Source organism: Petaurus breviceps, unplaced genomic scaffold, assembly GCF_028583685.1.
Source record: "Petaurus breviceps papuanus isolate PSGF00001 unplaced genomic scaffold, PetGlider_PUasm1.0 181, whole genome shotgun sequence".
Taxonomy (NCBI): Eukaryota; Metazoa; Chordata; class Mammalia; order Diprotodontia; family Petauridae; genus Petaurus; species Petaurus breviceps.
In genome coordinates, this window is record NW_027185784.1 from 8,418,686 (window position 1) to 8,435,354 (window position 16,669).

Genomic DNA, 16,669 nt, shown 5'->3' on the forward strand with positions numbered 1-16,669 from the left:
TGTTTTCAGTCATATGACTATTTCCTAAAATGCTAGATCATAATATATTTAAATCTTTATCTTTTCAATTTCATGAGAGGTCATTTTGGGTATAGAAATTTAAGACTTAAATGAATGATATTAGTGTTATGGAACTTTAGGCATCACAAAAAAGTTATTTCTGGGTAGAAATTCCTGGTCAATGCCCTTCAAAATATAACATAGAGCCCTTACCTAATCACAAGACTTATAATGAGTACTTAGGACACTGTTCTCTCAACAGACCAACCAATGATACTCTACATAGCAATATTTAGAAACAAGCTCTGAAAGTGGTGCAACTGTAACAATAATACTCTTTATACTTTGGTTAAACTTTCCCCCGAGTTGTCATTCTGGTAAAGACTATGAAATAATTAATATATTAATCATTATTAATATTAAATTATAATTGAATAAATTAAATAACCTAAAACTAAATTATATGTAATAGATGTCTCAACCCTCAGATTCCAGCCACATTCATCAGTATACCAAAACTTGGTGGTTGCAGAAAAAATTTGAGGTACAATAAAATGAATTTTACATCTCTGTGTAATCTAGACATGGTGTTTTGTAGCAGTAGGCTAGCAGTAACTACTGTGACCAAACTAGCTAATAGCTAATCTTGTCTTTGTTCTGCCTTGAGGTAAGTCTGTCAGTCTCCCTCTTTTCTTTCCTCCTTTCCTATGTTCTTCCTTTTTCCTCCCTTCCTTTCTTCCTTTTCCTTTCCTTCCTTCCTTTCTTCTTTTTCTTTCTCTCTCTCTCTCTCTATTCTACAAGTCTTTTGCTTATCCCATTACATAATTCTAAACAGTATTTTCTATCATATACATACTCTGTCTATGTGTGTATCTATCTACCTTTTCTTTTCTATTCACTCCTTTGAATTAAAGTCACCTAGGAACAAAGTGCATGTTGATATAACTTACAGGGTCTTATTTTCCTCCAAATGTTTTCTATTTCTTCATTCTCTTTGACAACTAGATACATTGGGTACAATTATTTTGAAGGAATTCTTTTTGTAATACATACATAAATGCAAACATACATATGTATATATGTGTCTGTGTGTGACTGTGTGTATAATGACTATATACCTCATGAAATTATGTTTCTTGTTGCCTTTTGACAAAATGTAAAATCAACTCCACCACTTCTTTTCTTTCTCTTTCCAAGAATGATCTTTAAGTCATCTTTCTACTTTGCAGTGATAAAAAGACAAAAACAGTCCCTGACCTCAAGGAGTTCACAAGCTAAGGAGAGAGACAACATGCAAACATCTCTGTACAAACAAACAAGATATACCTGGTAAAGTGGAGATAATCTCAGAGAGGAGAAGGTAGCCATAAAAGAAACCAGGAAATGCTTCTTACAGAAGGTGAGAATTTAACTAAGATGTGTAGGAAGCCAGGGGATCCAGAAGCTGGAGAATGAATTCCAGGCATGGGAAATAGACAGAGAAATGGATAGAATTTGGAAATGGAATGTCTTGTGAAAGGAACAGCAAAGAGTTGTCACTGGATTGTACAATATACGGAATGGAGTAAGGTATAAGAAGACTGAAAAAAAGGAAAGGGCTTGGCTCTGAATTGATTTAAATGCCTAACAGAGGACTTTACATGTATGCTTGATGCTAAAGGTAAAAAGCAGTCACTAGAGTTTATTGAATAGGGCAATTAAATGACTAAATCTGTACAATAGGAAGAACAGTTTTATAGGTTGAGTGGAGAATGAACTGGGGAGAAGAGAAACTTGAAGCAGGGAGGTTATTCAAATAGTTCAAGCATAAGTTCCTCCAGTGTGGTTGAAGTGTCAGAGGATAGACAAAGGGGAAAGGGTCATTTTGCATTTTTCTCTGCTTTATTGGTAGTCATTTAAAAAAAAATCACCACTAAATAGTCAGCATACTAGAAATCAACCTTTATTTAGCTAGGCTTGTCTGTCACAAGGGCAGTGCTCAAAGCCTTTACATTATGGTAAAGCCTGCCAGAAATATGTCTGACTGGTATATGCTATGAAACTCAGAATGACCTCCATGCAATGATAAAATATGTAAGTAAACCTTTGTGGAGGGCCCTATGTTCCTTAAGAACTTAATCAATCCTTGCTGGATTGGAATATTTTGTTAATTTGATGTTTCTGGTGACATTTAATAAGTTTATAATTAAAAAAATACCTTCACTAAAGTTGTATTTTGAATACCTGTCAATAAGTGAATCATTATCTATGATCTCTCACTTATTCATCTCCCTAGCCACGAAACTATTTCCTCATGTCCATACAGTGGCATATACCAACATAGAAAGTGTATGTCTGGGAGCCAATAGTCAAAACCTAGGAGCTTGATCTTGCAAATGAAAATTTAAGAAATGATGGAGGTCACACCAGAACCAATACATGGATTCTTTTGAACATGTCAGGCATTCATGTCACATTTACTTAAACATGTATGATTAGATATTAAATCTATAAAGACTATTAATCACTTAGGCTGTACCACACACTCATGCTAACTAATCCCCTGGTTCTATGAAAATTTAAAAATATATAGAGAGAATAGTAGTTACCTAACTTCCCTGATGCAAATTGCTAATTCTGTCAATTCTTCACATCTCTTGAATTTGTAGGACCAAAACCTGGATCCCCTAAAGAAATTATGCCAGGAAAAGTCTCATCCATTACTAGTCAGTTACAATACAGGAACAAACTTGTATAATCCTACTTCAGGATGACAGCATTTCCAGGTGCCTAATTCCAATGAATGTCCCTAAAGGAAGCTTAGCAAAAGCCAGCAGAAGCTGGTCTATAGAACAGTCAGAAAAGAAAGTACAATTTGTCTGGCAGAATTACTTTCAAATAACTGTTTTCTTGTTGAAGTCGAGAGTCTTGAGTATTTTCCTATCCATCAGTGTAAATCTACATTTTTTAGCATCTGGAGCTCAGCATCACTATGAAATCATGCCAGATGCTTTAGTCTGAAGCATTCTCACTGCTCAGTGAGGAAGGGGACAGTAATTATAGAGAAGACTGAACTAATTAAGAAGGGATAGATCATTCAGAAAGTGGTAAAGAAGCCCCTCTATCTTATCATATTAATAACAAATGTTGACTTAAGAGCAAATTGTTAGGATTGGAGTCTTTAGTATTTTTTTCCTTTGGAACCTTGATGAAGACTCCTTTTCAGAAATAATAAATAATTGAAGGAAATAATAAATATTAGCCAGGGGTTGATGAAAATAAAAAAATAAGTGTAATTTTATGTCTTATCCAAATCACCAAAGTTCCCTGATCCCCTAAAATATCTCTATCGACATCTTTGGTGGAAATCTCGCATCCTAGGAAGGTAATCAAAGTGATGGGCACTTATTAAGAATCAGTTAACCACTATTCCTGGGCTCCAAAACATCCAGTAAGATTGCTTATTATATAACTAACAGATAACTTAAACTTGTTTCTAAAGGAGCCTGTGGGGATTCAAGCTAAGTGGATTTTTTTTTTTGATAATTCTATATCGTGAAAAGTTTCATAATGGTCACTTTCATCTGAGAAAATAGTAACATTAAAAGAGAATAGGACTACTGGCTAAGCAAGCTCTGGTGAAAGTTTCTGTAGAATGATAAAGATTTTAGGAGTATGATGGAATTCCCTTACTTTGGTATTTTAAAGAAAAATCACCAATATTGATCTTAAGGTATATGGTATGATATAGTGGAAAGTGCACTAGTTTTAAATACATAAAATATAATTTTGAACAGTAGTCAATCTTATTCTAGATGGATGGCCTTGGACAAGTCAATTAACCTCTCTAACTCTGAGTTTTATAATATGTCAAAGAAGAGGGTGGATTAGATGTAGTCCCTTCCATCTCTAAGAAATGGTAAGTCTTTGAATATTCATATTTATAAAATGAAGATAATAATACCTTTCTAATTTATGAGGTCATAGTATTGTTGTGAGGATCAAATGAGATAACACATGAGAAAGCTTTTGTAAACTCTAATTACCCTAGTGGAGGTAGTACTATTATCTTATTAGAAAACAGAAGCTGTCAACTCATGTGCCTTTCTCATCTCTCCAGAATCTTTATAGGAATGGTCTATGTATGTATATAGGGTAAGAATATGGGAAGCAAAATTCCAGTTTTCATACATTCTTTTTTAATAGGTTACACATATTATTTAATAATTGAGTAAAGGATGTAGAGCATGCAAAATCACAGAAATATTTAGAACTATAGGGATCATCCAAGCCAAACCTCTTTCATAAATGAGAAAACTGGGGCCCAGAAAGAGGACTGTCACACATAGTTGATGATCCAGCTGAAATTCCAACCTAGTCACTCTGATTCCACATGCATACAGTACTCTTGCATTTTACAGCTCCTTTAGATGCTCCTATACTCATTGATTAGTTATTGTTTTTTTTTTACATTCAATGGTACAAAATGCATACATACTCTCCTTAAGTGAGGTGTGGCCCATAAAGACATTGTCATGATATTTGATTCTATTACAAACACAGAGAGAGCTTTGTTCAATGATCTTTTTTCAATATGTGTCAACATAAAACAAGATGGTGTTTTGCCACTGTCATAAAGGATGTCTTACATGGAATGCAAATGGAAGAGAGGTTCTGTATAGATGATGAGATATACCAAATTCTCTTGTTCATGTATAACATTCTATTGATTGTGTCAAGGCCTCATTGGAGAGATCTTCAGCCACTCAAAAGAGAGAGCTGTAAGGCAAGATGGTAAGTGGAGAAATACTCTTCGTTATATAAACTATGACCTGTAGCTGACTTGACAGACTTAGACTAAGGGTTATTCATATTCTAGCTTGGTATAGAGGATATGGCACTGAACTGGGAGACAGGAAGGCCCAGGTTCAAATCTCATATCACAAATTTACTGTATGATCTTAGTGAGTCACTCAGGCACTGTAAGCCTCTGTAAAATAACGGGGTTGGACTCAATGACCTTCAAACTTTCTTCTAGTTATAAATTCATGAATCTCAGACATGAACTAGATCTGCAACAGATTCAATTGAAAGAAAAGAGTAAGCCTGATGAAATTGGAAATTGGGAAGCAATTTCAATGACCTCAAACTATAAGTATATGCACATCCACACACAGAGAAACTTACACATACCTACTTTTTAAAAGTCTAAATTGCCTTACTGATGCTCTCTGACTATAAATCATATAATTTTATAATTTGGGGAGAATCAAAATTTGGGTTGATCTGAAAAAGGTAGAAAAGCACATTTGGCATTAACAGGGTATAAAACATCACTGAAGATAAGTTGTATGTAAGAAGTGGCATAAAAATATATATTCAAGGACAGCTGTGATCAGAGAATGAAATAAATCACTCCTATGTAGGCGGTGAGGGGAAGAAGAACACCTATGTGCTGTGCTACTGCATTTGCTCTTCAATCATATCTCAGCTGTGCCCAACTCTTCATGACCCCATTTGGAGTTTTCTTGGCAAAGATACTGGAGTGGCTCACCATCTCCTTCTCTAACTCATTTTGCAGATGAGGCAAATGCACATGAGAATTGAGGCAAAGAGGGTTAAGTGACTTGCCCAGGGTTAAACAGCTAAGTGTAGATTAATGTAAGTGTAGATTAATGTAGATAAGTGTAAGCCAGATTTGAAATCAAGATGAGTCTTCCTTACTACAGGCCCAGTACGCTATCCGCTGCACTACTTACGTGCTACTTACTGCATATGGTATTAAAAGACCTAGGGAAATGCTTCCAAATAATTCAATCACCTATAGAGGATTTATGTGAGGATGTTACAACTTGTCCATGATAGGAATCTCATGGATAGATTGGGATCTATGCTGGTGGAAAGTTCCCTAAACTACAAAATCATGTATCCTTGTAAGAATTGCTATTTTATAAACTCAGGCTCCCCTCTGACTACTTAGTTCACAACTTATCCATGCTTTCTCATTGTTTGCAATTCTCATTCATGTCTCTCCAAAAGTTTGCCAGAGGAGGTCCACCAAATGTGTTGGGAAAGATGGAGGGTAGAATTAAAGTCCCCTTGAATATGAAGAAGTTTATCTACTTACTATATGGGAGACCTTAGGCAAGTCACATAACTTTTCCAGATGTCAGTTTACTCTTCTGTAAAATGAAGGAGAAGGGGAAGTTGACCCTAAAGTCTTGTTCCAACCCAAATAAATGATGTCAGTCTTTCATTTCATATAATTGTTGGGCTTAAAGGAAAATGACTTGTCTGATGGGAAATCAATATAATTAATGGATAGCCATGTTATCCCAGAGTTTTACTTTTATTTGGAAGTCTTAGGTAAAATATTTCCTCCACAATGAGTGGTTATTAAGTAACTGTTAAAATGATATCTAAAAGGTAATGGGGTTTTTCACATGCCTTTCTAATGTGCTTTATGATAATGTCATACACATGCATCATTGCTTCCTCTTTACTGCCCCCTGGATACTCTAGGAAATTAGGGTTTTTATTATTTTCATGCTTCTTTCTGAGCTCCACAATGAATTTATTTGGGGCATTAATTCTCCTGTTTCAGGCAAGTGTGAAAAAATAGCATTGTTCTACTGTTAAAAATGATTTACATTCTTTTGTACAATCAGACAAATAGGTGGATCATCATAGCTTTTTAAACAATCAGGGAGTGGCATTTGTTTTCCTCCATTAGGATCCCAAGGCTTTGGAGAAGGGTGGAGTGAAAGGGGTAGAGAAGTGGAAGAAAAGGATAATCAATCAATAAGGACTTGAAAATATGTGAAAATGGGTGACTCATTTAAGTGTATATTAAATATTGTTACCCAGTTCTGAACAGAGAATTAAACATGTGCTTTTATTTGAATATGAATGATATGCCACTGAATGCATTAGCATGTCTCCATGTCTTGGAATTCTAGTGCCTTGAGGTATTATAATGAAGTAGAAGCATATTTTCTCAAGGTGCAGGTATATTCCTTTGAATAATATAGACAGAAGATTGCTGCACATTCCGAGAAATACACAACGTTGGCAGCTCAATCTCTTTTTCTTTCAGTGGAAATATTTTTTTTAAAAAATACATCAATCCTGGATTAGCATTGGCATTTCAATCACAAGAAAAAAAAAAGGAAATTCAAAGCTACAGGTCTGACAGCTCACATGATTTAGGTGCCCTGCACATACACAGAGATTAAGGAAGCAGACCAAACCATATACGATATGCTACATTACATGCCTGAGCAGTTGCTGGGGAAACTATCATCTGGAATATCATGACTTGAGTATGATTAAAATCTCAACATTAATTTTACATTCAAGTCAGACTCTGAAAAAGATAGTGTCTGTGTATGTTTTAAAATGACATAAATGGGTTTAAGATTAATCCCAGTTTGAAGCTGAGGAAGAACCATAAATCATTCTTGCTACCCCTCCCATGCTTTGATACAATTCTTGCCATATAAATCATTGTAGCTTGAGTGTTCTACTGCCCGGGGTCATTGAGACCCACACAATCTGCAAGTACTCAATGGTTCATTGATGATCAGCATGTGCTCGCTGAACACCATCATCTTAGTAAGTGGTATGTTTGTTTTTCCAAATGAATATTAAACCAAGTGTAGTAATGCAGGCTCAAAAGTCATGAAGAATCAAAGAGCTGCACACTAGTGTTCTTTTCAAAATCTGGGAAATGGAGAAAAAAACAAGGTCTTCATATTTTTTGCTTCAGGGAATTAAAAAACCTGGGACAGGGAGGACAGATGGCACATATATGAAAATTCAGAGCAAAACACTCAGGTTTTCAAGATTAGTATGCTCCAATTTTGAAAGAAAAGATTCATGTAAAAGTAAAAACTCTAAGGTTGTTGTGTGTGTATATACATGCACACACACATACACATATATTCATATACATACACATATGATATATATCACATTACATATGTTATATATATTATATGTATACATACATACACACATGCATGCATGCATGAATATTGGTTTGTACTAGAAATATTATTAGAAATACTTTCCCTTAGAAATGTTTGGGGTTTGTTTTTTGTTCTTGCTTTTTGGATGGCAACTGGAGTTAAGTGACTTGCCTAAGATCACATGGGAGAAATTCTTAATGTAATAATAATAACAAACAATATAATTTCCAAACCTTTGATTTGTCAAAACAAAATGATTAAACCCTTTTCTGTTTGATTAGACACAGCATAATGGCATGGTTCTATTCTAGGGTTTCACAGTAGTATGGGGATAATCTGTGTTTCTCTAATGCTATATATATGGAAATAAAAGTCTGACAAATAATGCTATACTGCAAAAGCTTCAAGTATTTTCACAGAATGTCTATTTTTTGTAGTTAAACATGGAGAGAATACACACTTTGTCCTTTTATTGATGAATTTTTAGTTGTGGAAATCCATGGCATGGATAAATTATAATCTGAATCATTTGAAAGGATCAACACATGTATGAGTTAGGTCATTATAGCCTGAGACAGAGCCTTAGACTGGTTTATAAGCACCACTATGACTTAAGTAGAACAGTTATGATGCCAGCTTTCTTTTCAATCAATTAGCAGTGTTCCAACTATATGTTCAATGGGATTGGAAAATTCAAGGTCTCTGCTTTTCATGTAACATGGGACAGAGAAATTGGTTCCTTGATTTTTACCAAAGAAGTCAGGTAGAAGTCTTCTGCAATGTTGCTGGCTGGCATTGTAATAAAACTCCAAAACCTCATTCTTAAACTATGTTTGGAAGAGTACAATTGTTCACTGTAATATAAATTTAAACATATCATGCATGGATCAAAACACTGACCCTTTAAATATCACTTTATGTAATATAAGTCTTGTATGATATGGTGAATATTCTTGTCCAAAACTTAGGCTATAAATTTGAAAATACATCATACTTGTGAAGATTACTAGCATGTGGCTTTGTAATAAAACCTACTTAGTGATTTAGCTTAATGGAAAAGTAATAAGCTATTTCACTGTGTCACTTTTTTAGACTATTTAAAAACATTAAATTTTTGCTGATCATCAAGAAAAAATATACCCATCAATTTAATTCAGTTTTAAGAGTATATCCTACTGTCTACATAGGTTGAATCATGATATCCTAATTGTCATTTAGACAGCTTTCCCGACAGAAAAGCAAATTAAAGAATAAAAACATCGTTAGATTGTGTCTTCACAAACACTACTTGTTTAGATATTCTGTTTGAATTGGAGAGGTAGATAAACTGAAAAATTGGTCAATTCAGAGGAAAAAAATATCAAACAACCTCTTTGGGTAAATCAGTTGATCTGTTAGCCCCATGTAACTATAACCTCTGTTTATTCTTGATTCCAATGAGATGCTGAGTCAATAAAAGACAAGGTCATGTGTAATTCATATTTCTTTATCTTCATATAACCTAGTTACCAGCTACATAGAATCATGATGACCTTGATCCTAAGCAATTGATTGTAGTACTGAGTCAACAAACTTTTATCTCTTTATTTTCTATACCATCTTTATTGGCCCTCAGCCTGTTATGATGAGTTTGTTACCATTATGGCTGAAAAATAACTCATTCCTTCACTCAGTCCCTCTCAGACCACTAATGGAGAGAACTCATATTCTTCAGGGAGCACTGTTGGGAGGCAGAGATGTTGTAAATACTACACTGCAGTGCTATTAGATGTCTAGGGTCCACATCCTATAGACCCCCAGGAATTCACAGACCAATGAAGATGACCTCTAGGAAGATTGATTTGTAAATTCTGACATCTGTCCTCACTATAAACAGACTTTTTTTTTCCTTCAGCCTTGAAAATAAAAACAAGCTGAATCTGTGAATAAGACAATATCCTGTGCAGACAACCATATCCTGAAATAAAGGCAAATTGTCTTGGGACTTGAAAACTACAGAAAAGTCAGAAGATACAGAATGGTCAACTACATCACGTAGATTTTTGCTGGTTTCTTTTCCACCTGATAAGACATGTCTTTTTATTTTAAGGTAGTAGGGAGTATTACCCACTGGGATCATATAAGCTTTCATCAAACTATTTAAGTCATAGATCCTGAAAGGGGATCATTAAAAGAAATGTGCATGAATATTTTAAACTATTGTGTGTGTCAAATCAAATGTTCAACCTTTTACATCAGCAAATTTCCTAATACTGTCACTCCAAGTATACATTTTGCCTAACACTAAATTCAAACACTATGTCATTACCTACCAGATTGTTGCATATGTTAGGTGTTTAATAAGTATTGAATGAGTAGAACACAAACTTTTTGAAGGCAGAGATGATGTCTATTTCATCTCAATAAGCCCATTGCCCTAGCATAACATAAGAACTTAAATGTTTGCTAAATTGTTGAATTGAATTTAACTTTATGATCTACTGACAAATAGTTGTAACAACTGTTTATTCCCCTTTCCCCACAAGTGTTGGATGAACCTCAACAACACTAGAAATCATGACTATATTATTGGGTGAGGAAAAAGAAATATAAAAATTACAATGAGAATAATTAAAAAACCCTAAGTAACATACATGGAAGCATCTATATTTCTATGGCCCTTGGAGCTTGCTACTGTTTTAAGCTGGTTGTTTGATGTTTTTATTAAGAGCCATCCTTAAGGGAATTTGACCTCAGGAAAAGAGGCTATGAGATTCCAAAGTAGGGAATAGTTTCCAGAATATGAAAAATCATAATTGGCAGATTTACAAACCCTATTTAAATAGTTGTAGTCCATAGTTCTTAGCTCAAAGATTCTATAGATGGCATCATAGTAGTAATATAAAGTGAGAGAATGAAAAGATATGACTCTATGTGCCTGTCAGCTGGGAACTTATGTCCTGCTGAACCTGTCACCTCTAATGCTAACAATCCAACCCCTTATGAGAAGAGTTCAGCTCTGTAGAAACAAGGTCACCATCTTTCGACGTTGTGATATTTGCATTATGATACTCTATCAACAGAGAAATCATTGTGTCAGGCCACATGAGGTGGGGAGAGACAGATGCTGCCTCAAGCCCAGAACAACAGTGATCAAACCAACAAGAGAATTCCTTGGCCCAGGAAAAGGATTGCCATATGAGAGTCAGCTGGGAGGCTTCTTTCAATATCAAGCTTTGTAAATTCATCAAACTCTAGGGAAACAAGAATAACATAAAACTTAGATTGAGCAGAGAACCATTGAAAAGAAATGTAGAATAGCAAAATGTTTTCTATGGAGCTATTTTTGATCTTTAGTGGGATTAACAGTTACAGACCTCGAGGGCTTATTTTTATAAGAGTCTACATTGCTGCCTCTGTCTTTGACATTTGCCCATGATTTGTCCTGACAGTACTTCCCAGGGTGCTCTGCACCTTCCTAATGCATAGGAAAGATTTTAGTCTTCTTTTAAAGAGACACATGGCATAAGAAAGAACTGAGTATTTTCTAACCCTGTTGCCAAAAGTGAAGGAGGGAAAGCAGCTAAAAAGCTTGTCTGAAAATGTTCATTAATTTAAAATAGGATAATAAAATAGGATAATCAAGGGAAAATTCATTATAAAGACACTTCTCTATGAAAGAGAATGTATCTACCAAATGCCACCACCTCATATTGAAAAGTGCAATGAGTTGGCATATTCATATACTACCAAACACCAAGTTATTTTCCCCACTGAATTGACTGACTTAAAAAAAACTAATTAAATCTGATATTATGTTATGAAGTGAGCAGTTTCATGTTTTATCCTCACTTTTTTTTATACACTGTGGTCAGTCATGAACTCTGTTGCAACTGGGTGAAGAAGAGTGTGGTCAGGCCCCAGCCCCCAGGGTGAGGAGCAGCTACAGGCCCAGCAGCTTAGCTGCTGCCCCATGTGGCTCCCCTCAGAGCTCCTGGCCTATAGATTGTAGGGGGGGCCAAGTGACCATTCACAAGGTACACAGGGTAATCATTCTTGCTTTAACCTCCCTGTGTCTGGATCGTGGTCGTGGGTGGCAGTCCTGGGGTATGCAGCCAGTGCGATAGAGTTTGTGGGGGCTGCAAAGAGAGCACCCTCCTAATAGCTCTGGCAGCTGTGAAAACCCAGCAATTTGGGACATAGCTCTCTGCAATCTGGAAGCAGAGTCCTACCATGGCAAAGAGATCAAAAGTCAAGTAATTGGTTGGCACTATGAGCAAGCAGGGGAAGCACAAACAGACCATAGAATCCCTTTTTGGAAACATAAAGGATCAAAGCATGGAACAGGAGGAAGACAATGATGTCAGAACCCCTGCATCCAAGAAAAATATGAATGGGTTACAGGCCATGGAGGAGCTCAAGAAGGATTTTGAAAATCAAGAGAAGTGGAGGAAAAATTGGGAAGCAAAATGAGAATGATGCAAGAAAATCATGAAAAGAGAGTCAAAAGCCTCCTAAAGGAGACCCCAAAAATTACTGAAGAAAATAATACCTTAAAAAAATAGACTAACTCAAAAGGCAAAAGAGGCCCCAAAAGCCAATGAGGAGAAGAATGGCTTAAAAAGTAGAATTTGCCACATGGAAAAGGAATTTCAAAAACTCACTGAAGAGAATAATTCCTTCAAAATTAGACTGAAGCAAATGGAAGCTAATGACTTTATGAGAAATTGAGATACCATAAGCAGATCCAAACAAAAGAAAAATAGAAGGCAATGTGAAATATCTCATTGGAAAAACCACTGACCTGGAAAATAGATCCAAGAGAAATAATTTAAAAATTCTTGGACTACCTGAAAGCCATGATTAAAAAAAAGAGTCTACACAACCATCTTTCACAAAATTATCAAGCAAAAGTGCCCTGATATTCTAGAACCAGAGGGCAAAATAGAAATTGAAATAATTCATTGATGGCCTTTTGAAAAAGATCCCCCCGCCCCTAAAAAAAAAACCTCCTGGGAACATTATAGCCAAATTCCAGAGTTCCCAGGTCAAGGAGTTGTATGAGACAATTTATTTGCCCATGATAAAAAAGCCTCAAACATGAAAGACAGGATCTGAATCCATGTCTCCCTCTCTTGTTCTCTATCTAGAGTGACATATCATTTCTTCCATAAGTGACATATCATTTCTTCCTTATAGAAGTATAATGAGTAATTAATTAAAATGATTACAGTTTTATTTTCATAAAAATATGTTTCCTGGATTTGTTTGTAGTGGTATATCCAAGGACATGCTTAAAGTCTGAATGTGAGTTAATTAACACAAACTTATGAATTAAAAAACATGTTTTATAAAACAATTAAATAAATTAAAAATCATTGTAATAGCTCACATTTATGTTGTTTTATATATATCATCTTATGAGATCCTTACAACAATCCTCAAAAATTGGAATAGTAAATTTTACATATGAGGATACTGAAGCTTGGAGAAGTCAAATAATTTATCTAAGTTTCAATAGCAAGAGACAGATCTAGGATTTGGACCAAGTCCATCTTTCTCCACATCTAGTGACTTTTATGCTGTCCCATACTGCCCTGGCTATATTTAAATGCAAACTATTATATTTAAATAGACCAAGAGACAGCCTGGAGTTCAGGAAAGTTCCCCCTGGGCTTTTCTCCAAAACTATTGACACAAAAAATGAACCCAAGAGGGAAGGGGCAAATCTACATTGTGTGTGTTTGTGAAAAACCAGAATATGAAACAATAGATTTATACCAAAACTATTCCTTCAAAAAGGTACATATTGTCTACTCAATTTTTTAAAAAAATGTAACTGGAAAAAGAAGACAAAAAATAAACCAAAAATCTAATCATTCCTAGAGTATTGGGGAAATTTTTATTCTCTTTACCTCAATTCAATTGTCTTTAAAAATGCAGGAAACTAGTACCACAAACTACACAAAAGAATGAATAATTCGTCTTTGATCTCTTCTGGGATGTGAAAAGACTATGAACTTTCAGAGCATGGGAGAAAGAGACTCCGGACACACATCTCTTTTCCCTCATTTGCTACTATATAGGAACTATATAAACTATAACATAATGAACTATATGAACATAAACATGAAACACTTTCAATTCAAATAAAGTAGAATCTAAATAGCTGAAGAAGTGTTTACTATTCATGTGTAGGTAAAATACCTCGACAGTATAAAATACCTGAGGTTAAAATTGCCTGCTAAAACATAATGCCAAATTGCCTGCCAAAACAAAAATATACAGGAAACACACACACACACACATGCATACATGTTTTATTTATCTAAGAAACCTTTATTTTAAAATAATCAAACATTTATTTTACACTTCCACAATGTTCTCATCTTATAGAATGGTTTAAAGTCTGATACTATTGATTCTCTTTCGTTCACAGCTTCCTTTTGCTGGTCTCTTTGAAGTTTCTAACTTTTTTTTTCAAATGAACTTCGTTTTTATTTTTTCTAACATTAAGGTAATTTTAAAGTGATTTAATTAAAGTAGAATTATATAAATAGATTATTTAGGTAAAATTGTCACTTTTTTATTCTATCGGATTTATCTACACATGAACAGTATGCAGCTAAGAACAGAGGAAATACAGCATATTGGAAAGAGGCATTCATGGACAATCTCAGATAGAATGTGATTAGGTTGGAATATTGCTGTGGTGCAGGAAATGGTGAGCTGATTTAATTATAAAAGCATGGAAAGACTTGGAGGAAGATGCTTTCCATCTTCAGAGAAGCAGATGACAGGTGGAGATTATCATGGTACACACTTACATATATGTGTTTGGGTATATATATGTATATATGGGTATGACTATAAATATGTATAAATATGTATCTGTACATATATAAATATGTATACACACATATGTACATGTGTGTGTCTATGTGTATATCTATATCTTTATATCCATCCATGCTTAATTGTATCCTTCTTTGGACAGGGTGGTGAAGAGGGAAAAAAAAGATTAAAATTTCATTGTAGAGAACAAAAGAAAGCCTACCTGGAAGCAAAGAAAAGCTGAACAGCTTTGAATACAATGAGTTGTATATACTATACAGGTTTTCTTGAAGTGGAAATTTATTGTTTTATATTGAATCCTCTCCTATGTTCTGTTGTGTACATGATGATGTTATTTTTTTCTTTTGTAGTAAAGTTTAAAATAAGAAAAATAAAAAATGAAAAATATATTATTTACAAAAAAAAAGTGCTTGAATTATTTCTGGAGACAGAAAACAGAAGGAAAAAAAGTTGTTTTTTCATGTTTAAACACCCATAAAGTTTTCATCTTCTGAACAGCTTCCCAGTGGGGATTCTTTTTTTCTCTTGAGACTGGAGGAAAGAAACAAACATTAAACTCCAGTTCAGTGGGGCATCAAGACTGTCAGCAAACAACTCTTCCAAATCTTTGTCTCTTGGCCACTCCCAAGATTATCTAGCAATTGGACAAAGTTTTTGTTTTTAAAGAGGGAAAGTAGATAAAAATTTAAATATACAATAGATCCCATTTATTTCTTTTAATCTCAGTGAGGATCAAAATGCCAACTTTGAATTGACTGGCTGGTTGTTATATCAAAAACAAACAACAAAAATATGCTATTTAAAAATGAAAACTCCTCAGCCTGGTATTTAAAATCAGTAACAATCTGATTCTAACTTACTTTTCCACTTTGGAATCCAGTTGCTACTATCTACTGACCTCAAAGACATTCTCCTTAATTACTTTGTGAGATTAGTATGCAACTTGAAGTATTTTTATTTCAACTTCTGCATTTTAGGCATATCTATTGATGTTCCCTCTAATACCCTAACTTCCCAGTTCCTCAATCTTACAAGACTTATTCCTACACTCTATCTTAACTAAATCTAGAAATGGTTGTATCTGCACCCATAATTGTTCCACTGCCATGTTCATGGCCTGGATGGAACCTCTATCTTTGTTCATGAAATTCCTTTATCTGATCATACTATACTCATTTCATTTTTCAATTGATGCTATATCAAATTACACACCATCTTGGAGTAGGGGAGGAGGGAGAGGGGGAGAAAATTTGGAACTCAAAATCTTATGGAAGTGAATGTTGAAAATTAAAAATAAATAAATAAATAAACATTATAAATTAATAAATAAATTACAGCGCCTCCTCTGTCACCTCTAGGAGAGATTATAAATTCTGTTTGGCATTTAAAACTCTTCACAATCTGATTTCTTCCTGCCTTTTGAATCTTTTTATACATTGCTCACCTCCAGTCATTCTAGAGTTCAACCACACTGACTTATTTTCTACTCCTTGCATATGGTGTACCATCTTCTATCTCCCTGGATTTGTACTGCTTGGCACCCAAGGCCCTTCTTCAGGCTTTGTCACCTTCACCTCTTGGAATACCTGGCTCCTTCAAGACACAGATGCTATGCCACCTTCTAAAGAAGACTTATTCTCTCCCCTCCCCTCAGCTGCTAGTGCTTTCCCCTTTAAGATAACTTCGATCTACTTTGAATGCATCTTATTTAATGTGGATTGGAATAAGCCTAGAGATTTATTCACAATTCCCAAGGGAAATGATCCTCAGAGGGCAACTTTCATACTTCTTCTCAGGGTTCCAGGGGACATTGACGAACAGAGGTTTGGGGCAGGGGTTCCTAGTGCTCATAAATTCTCCCCAAACTTCTCACATGATCAGCTGAT